At 39.2% G+C, this 7,631-nt stretch overlaps 1 long non-coding RNA gene across 2 annotated transcripts in view; it reads left to right on the top strand.

Annotated features, from left to right (window-relative positions):
* LOC108528566 (uncharacterized) overlaps positions 1 to 7,631 on the top strand; it is a 66,121-nt gene that overhangs the window by 34,248 nt on the left and 24,242 nt on the right. The window contains exons 2-4 of one of the 2 annotated variants that reach the window (XR_001885193.1): positions 3,426 to 3,558; positions 4,525 to 4,691; positions 4,793 to 5,266. This is a non-coding gene — a long non-coding RNA (uncharacterized LOC108528566). Of the gene's footprint in view, positions 1 to 3,425; positions 3,559 to 4,524; positions 4,692 to 4,792; positions 5,267 to 7,631 lie in introns of those variants that run through there. The other variant, XR_001885194.1, reaches the window with a different exon arrangement.

The following is a 7,631-nucleotide window of genomic DNA, read 5'->3' as shown; positions in this document are numbered from 1 at the left end:
CACTCTCCACGGACGCCTCCTCCTCCTCCTTCTCCTCAGTCTGTCCCGTCTTCCTCCAACGTGGAGTTTCACTTCTGCAAGATCTAAACACACACTCATGGGATGATGCCTATATCATGGGTGCTTGATTTTGTGTGCCTTCCAATGCTTGCCTGTATGCAATATATGAATTCTACATTAAAGATGAAAAACAAACAAGCAAGAACCTAGGACAGGATAAAAACTCAAGCAAATGTCTTCTACTTTGTTGTCAGCTGAAAAAAAAAGCTATACGTGATCAACGCTTCCCACATCAAAATCTTGTGGACATCACAAACCCTTCCTTTACCTTGGGTGTGTGTGTTTTTTTTGAACTTGAACACAAAGGGAATGTGACCTGTGGAGTAGTAAGTGGTATGATTAGTGCAAATTGTTTTTATTGCCTCCTGTACAAAAAATGGTCATCTGAAAAGAGACGTGAAGTTCTGGCAATATATCATGCTTTCTTTGAATATGTGTGTGTGTGTGTGTGTGTGTGTGTGTGTGTGTGTGTGTAATTTTGGCAACACCATGACCTTTTTGGTTAATAGCTTCTATTAAGAAGTCCCAAAATTTTCCCAGGAGGAATCCTGTGTTAGGGACAATGTCTGTTTATAGTGATAATGTATATTGTTTGGTAAAGCACAGCAGAGTACACAAAGCATACATCAAATGACCCTGTGCCTCGTAAACCTGTCCATTCAGTCTAGAAATTTTCCTGTTTAAAATACACACTTTACTGATTATGACAAAACTCATCAGTAATTCCCACACTGCTCTGTATCCTTAACGTATGGAAAAGAGGGGGAGAAAAAAGGCATTATATATTATGAAGCAGCCATTAAACTTTAATCTCTACCACTAGGGGGCAGAATGCAGTCTTTTCTAAACTGACTGCTAGGCAATCAACCATCACATCATTGTAACATTGAAGACACTTCAAAAAGACTCAGATGTTTAACTATTGTGCTAGTGATCATACATTCATATTGGGCTGCAGGCCAAAAGAGAGAAGAAAAAAAATCCAGAGACTTGCAGCTGAAAAGCTATAAAGTGGTGAATTTTACCTTAGAGCAAAACCATCTTCAGTGACAAATTTCAAAGGCCATATGTATGTGATTTTCATGAAAAGCAGACGACCCTAAATTTCTTTGTTTAACTGGAAGCGATCTTCCTTAAAGAATGAGCAGGTTCTTTTTTCTCAGTTCCCCTTGTTTATTGTGCTGTTGCAAAATTCACTTTCCTTTCTAGCACTACAATCAGGATTCTAGAAATGCTATTCAATGCCAACGGGTATTTCATTAACACCGCCACCTCCAGCATCTTCAAGGATATCACCTCAGGCACAACATTACTGATGGAGAATGTTTAGAGTATTCTGATAAAATAGGGTTCTTTCTTTTTCCTTTTTAAATTAAATCCTCCAACCCAACCTTTATTCTATGGTAACAGCCCAATGTTCCCTATCAAAGTTTTCCAAGACAGGACTTACAATTTTTCCCCTGTAATTAAAGCTGTAAATGTCTAAAAGCGATGAGTCAGTAGGATTACAGACATTATTTCTCACAAAAAAAATCGAGTTTTGACTCATATGTCCTGTTTAGGGGATTTGTGACTTTATAGCCACATATTTCTATTTACTTTTTAGACTCTATAACCAGATAATTCTAATACAGACTATTGTAAAAGCTGAGAAATGCACCCAAACCTAATCAGTGACAGGTTTCCTAGGTTAATAAACTTAAAGAATAGTTTTAGGGTTATGGGCAGGGTCCACTTGTCAGCTAGACATTCTGAGATTTTGCAAATTCAAATTCCAACACATTTGGTTTTTTTTTTGTTTTTTTTTTTCCAAAAAGGAGACAACTTTAGCTCAGTTCCTATTTTCATGAAATTGTGATCCCAGGAAAGCTGGAAAAGTACCCAGTGATTTGACATTGTCCTTGCCCCCACCTGTGCTTTCTTTTAAAGCACAAGACAGTTTCCTAAATAGAGATAGTACCAAAAGGAGTCACATCTCCCTTTTTGCATCAGGAGTGTTACTTGATATGTATCAATATTTCCTGTCAGCACCAACAAAGCAAAATCTTGGGCCTTATGGTATCCTTAGATGGCTAAATATTGTTTGCTTAAGTCAGCGCGTTCCAGACCCTTTATGTGGCCTGACAGTTGATTGGGAGAAGTCCCACGAACTTTCTTAAAGTGTGCAGTCATCCGTTTGGCGGCCGGCTCCGGGGGTTCCACATGAAATCCTCTTTAGATAAATTCATACTTGCACAGGGTGATTAGCCTTACAGCTTGGTTGACTCAGTTATCTTTAAAAGCTAGACTTCCATGATCAATGTGGGCCTGAGGTTGTCTTCTATTAACTACCTCTGCTGCGGTCTCCAAAGCTCAAAGCTGGTGAAGATGCAACCCTGAAAAAAAAAAAAAAAAAAAGAAAAGGAAGAAAAGAAAAGCAATTCTTTTTTTTTCCGCTCAACCAAAGATGACAGGCCTGAAGTTGACAACCGCTAATCCCGCTTGCAGGCTTGTTCTTAGCTTACTGGAAAGGTCAAAGTATGTCAGAAGGAACATCTTGATAACAGTCTAATCAAGGTGCGCAAACCTAACAGCTTTATTGCAACAAAAAACTTTCAACATGTAATTTCCAATGTGTTTTCTCCTCGCACACTGGGCTTCTTAACTTTACCAGCACCCCCCAGCATTTTTTTTTTCCCAAAAGAAAGATAAGTCTTCCTGATGAAAAAAAAAAAAAAAAAAAAAAAAAAAAACAAATAGAAACTGCTGTATAGGCCAGCTGGGATATAGTCAAATTAGTGGATTATTATTACCTTGGGGACATTAGAAATCAAGTTTGTTATTGGCAGTTCCTGTTTCTGTAAGAGCTGTTAATAGCTAAAATTTAAAGGGTGTTTGTCGATCAACAGAATGTTATTTTCTTAAGTGGGTAACTGCCATTTTTCTTTTTCACGTTGCTCCTGTTGCTGCTACCTGGCACCAAGTTTACCTAAAAGTTCAGCCTCCCTTATAACTAGAAATAAAGCCAGTTTTCACAGAAACATAAAGCACGCCTTTTTCTGGACTTATACAGTTGTGACCTAGGAGAGCAGGTGGATGAGTTAGGAGTCTCAAACTAAAAAATCTTTTAGAAATTGGTAACAACTTGTTAAGCACACTTGAAAAGATAACAAATACAGACATTGTAATATAAGTAAGGGTGGCTCGTTCTTTTCGTGTTCTTTGGGTGTTATATAAAGAATGTTTTCAGTAAAATACAGATCCTTCTGTGCTTACACTTTGTGACATTCTTGCTGGGACAGTTTTACATTTTGAAGCTAAACAATTCATTTAAGCATTTTAGCTCAAGTCCATGGTTTTTTTGTTTTGTTTTGTTTCTGTTTCAGTTGACGATGGTCCTACTTCTCCATGTTCTGAGACCAGTTGAAACAAAAACAAAAACCAGACAACAACCTTGCAAGGGAAAGAATTCAGAGTAAATAAACAGTCTTTTTCTGTGAAGCAAAATATTTCCCTAAGGTAAGTTACTTTTCCAAGGGAATTACGGCATATCTCAATGTGGACTAACAGGCGCTTTCTTCTGGTCTGATTAACATTTAGGAAAAAATAGATTCCTGAAAATAGCTTATTGTATAATGATGTGTCTGATTGGAACAGCAAAATGTCTTTGTTAAACATCTTTTTAAAAACCAATTTTACCATTTCCTTCCAAACATTTGCTAATTTAATTGTGTTAACCCTTGCATCCACATTATTGGTCATGTGGCTGGATTGATTAAGAACAGACAGGGATATAGATTTCCACCTAGAGAAACTCTTTTCAAGGGGTTAATCAGCTGGTAACCTGAGTTACAAATATATTGGGGAAAATGATATTTTTGGTAAGATTTCTCACAGTGTATTCTTCAGCTATTTTTGAAAATTATACCCACAAGTTACATCACATCTGTAATAAACTCTGCACTTCAAGCTGCAGAACCTTCCAAGATATTCTGTGGAGTTTGTTGTATTTTCCCCATTTCTATATTTAAAACAAATTTCCTACTCATCCACCCCCTCCTTAAATTCAGGGAAACACAAATAACTCATAAGCTTTGCACTGAAATGAGTTTGTTTTGCTTTCATGCCTAGTATTGCTTTTGAAATTGTTCAGCAGTAAAGAAAAGAAAAAGCTGCTGGTATTAGCTTTAAACAACCGCCACAAACATATTGTCTTCCTATTTATTCTAGGTTTTCTTTCAACCAAAATCAAGCTTGCAGAGTTATTCTAGAGCAGTTGGATGACATACAAAAATCACAACCACCAAAATATACACTATATCTTTATAATGGGTTTTATGTACTCACAGATACACACACACACACACACACACACAGTGTGTATATTAAACAAAAATATGAAATAGACTCATTAGAAGAGGAACCGTCCGGGTATGTGAAAACTAAGAATTGTGACTTTGATATTAAGATATGTCCATTTTGCAGATGGGGAAATTGAGATGAGAGCTCATCCACAAGATTACCCATCAGTGAGCACCAGTAGCAACAAAATCCACTAGAAGACTGGGAGATTTTAAGTCAGGAAACTTACATCAGCATCATCATTCCAAGAAGCGGTATCCACGCTGTTTTATCAAAAGTGTGCATGGGAGGTAAGAGTTGGGAAAGATACCTGCAAACTAAATCTGGGGATGCCTCTTTTGAGGAGCTGGGGAAAAAATAACCATGCTCAAGTATGTTCCTCTTTTAACAGAAACCCCTTTCTGAGTCACAGACCGTGCAGGCTCTGAAGAAATAAGATAGATGATTTCTGCTCTGTCAGCTTGGGAAGTGTGTTTGGAAGAGCATCTTCCTAGCTGCAATAATAAACAGCTCCAGCTGCAAGAGCTTTGCTAAACAAGCCTGGGCAAAACCGTTGGATTCCTTTCCTTTGACCATCTTATATTTCCCCTGCAAGAGGCAAGGCAGGGAGCCGGCCCTGGAAATGTCCTCCTAGCCCTGCCCTGTGCAGCTCCGTGCTTCCCCAGGAACACACGCCCTCCCCCAGCCCGCCTCCCCACTTTTGTTTTATTTACGAATATGTTGCCAGAATTCCAATGAGTTATCTATTCTGTGGCCCCGTCATTTTCCCACCGAGGCCTTGTCGCCGGCTGACTCAGGGTCCAGTCGCAACAGTGAGAAGAAAAGAAGAGAGCAAAAGAATTCTTTTCAACTTTTTTTTTTTTTTATGTTTCACTCATTTCTCTCTCTGTCTCCCCAGGCCTCCTCCCCTCTCCTGCTCCCTCCTTCCCCAACTCCCCAGCCTCCTAGGCTCTCCTTTACCCCCTTTATGTTACACGATCGCTCAAATTGAAGCTCAGGAGGGTCCTATAGGGAATGCATAGGAACCCTGGGAGAAAAAAGCCCCCAACAAGCTATACACCAGATGTATAACGTTATATGGTCAAACTGGCAAACACAAAAGCTGAAAAACAAAAGGCGTGAATTAGGGAGAGGCATTCAAAGGCGTGTTTTCAAAACAGCCCGGCCAAGAGCCTGGATCCCCCTCCTGAGACTAAATGCTTGAAAGAAAAGGTGCTAAAGAAAGAAAGGAAAAGAAAAAAAGCCCATTTTTTCTAATTAGCTGAGGCCTAACAGGCACTGAATTTCGCAACTAGTTTTCATCAAGGGGGTGGTGGCTTGTGAAACTGAAAAAAGATGCTTTTGAAACCTGTGATGTAGGCCCTTTCTCGGACCAAAGCTAGTCTCTCTCCTTGAGCTTTATTCTCCCCTCGCTTTTGGGTTCTGCCTTGCTTCATATCTTGATCCCTTTTCACACCCTCCCCCCAAAGTACAAATATTATTTGGATTTAAAAGAGAGCAGGAGGGAAAGCCACAATGGCCCTCCCCGCCCCTCTTTCTGTCTCATAGGCAGGGGGTTTTCCTTGCCAGCAACAGTCCTGAGTCGCTATGAATCTCATTCCAAAGCTCCGCAGAGCACCAAAGGGGAGGGGAAAGGTGTCACTGCAGGCTGTGTGTGTGTGTGTGTGTGTGTGTGTGTGTTTTCTGTAAATGCTGGGATTAACATTAAAAACCCTCCACCACTGTGATTTTAGATATTTGGAGGATGGTCTCTCGCTGAGCGTTTTTTCAAATGCAACTAGGCAATGTTTTCTGGGCACCAAGGTATTTTCCCAGAGTAAGATGGTTTTGCTCCTCCTGCGCCTTTAGAAAGGACACACAAGCAACCTGATTTTTTTTTTTTAATTCCGATTTAAAGTGTATAAAAGGATGTTGCAACCAGAGAGTTACTTGTCCTCTGCTTCATGAACAAATTATGAACTTGCATTCTTCAATCACATTTCTAATAGGAAAACAAAGCAGAACTCGTGGGTGAGAGTTGGTGGGCCGCCTGCGTTTGGAAGGGAGGCAACTTTAATTGCCGTGCTGTCTGGCTCGGATCCCTGTGGTCCTGCGTGGTGTGTTTTAGTAACAAACACTTGTTCTAATGAATTGGCCTTATTAGGGGGCTCCTCATATTCTTTTATAAAAAGCAGAGCTATTCTGAACTTCTGAATGCAACAGTCTCTTGATATTCTCACACTGAAGGCTGTAGTGTGGGATTGCATTCCCTCTCCTGTATTTTCATAAGGCTCATATTTTTTAATGGCAGAAGAGTGAGCAGCGGTAGAAAGGTAAGAAAACTACAGAGCTTGCAGGTACCTGCCATCCACGAACCCGGGGCCATCCAAGAGGCTTGCGAAATCATTATGCTAAAAATGTATTTGCGTTCACAGCTGAACAATTCGGATTTTAGTTCAGTCACCTCCTGGCACATTTTTTTTAAAACTCGTGGCAATGGATAAAACAGATTCATTAGCTTTGATTAACCTTCTTTAACTAGAGTTAAAAACCTGCTGTAGGCAGCTCAGCTACCAATGCAGCCTTTAAGATACTTTATCATGTTTAGGACCCAATTACTGTTGCACTGAATAAAAATAAAACATCACAATAAAATGTGGTACAAACAGCAACTCTAATGCACACAGCAAATAATCATTAATTTACAACAGCAACTTTCCTATTTCTATGGTTTTTCTGATGGCTGCACTTAATTCAAGTTGAATACCTTGGAATTTCATGCTGATATGAGAAACTAGTTCCCCAGCTGTATTGACTGATGGCTTTTTTTTTTTTTCTGTCTTATAGCTTTAGTTTAGACTCGAAAGCTCTTTTAAAATTTTCCAAGCAAAATAAAAAAGAGAAACTAAAGTCAAAACAGGGTCTGCAGAACTAGGTTTATATAAGAGAGAGGGAGGGAGAGAGAAAGAGAGAGAGAGGATTAAAATGGTTGAAACTTTAGAATTTCATAACAATTTCTTATTAGTAATTAGAAATATTTCTAGTTAGAAGTTGTAAATATTAAAGAAACACAGCCCAGTAAAGTCATCAAAGAGTGAATTCAAAGAATTATCTGTATGATATGCAAACTTCTTAAAAGAGCTCCAGTGAGGTCTATTTTGTGCATCTTATAAGAAAAGAGAGCTTGAGAAGAACTCCAGCACACAATGAGTTAATTTTGGACAGGATTTGACTGAACAGGGAATAATGAA

This window comes from Rhinopithecus bieti, unplaced genomic scaffold, assembly GCF_001698545.2.
Source record: "Rhinopithecus bieti isolate Rb0 unplaced genomic scaffold, ASM169854v2 scaffold_5130, whole genome shotgun sequence".
Lineage (NCBI taxonomy): Eukaryota > Metazoa > Chordata > Mammalia > Primates > Cercopithecidae > Rhinopithecus > Rhinopithecus bieti.
This window is presented reverse-complemented; position numbering and strand designations above follow the sequence as displayed.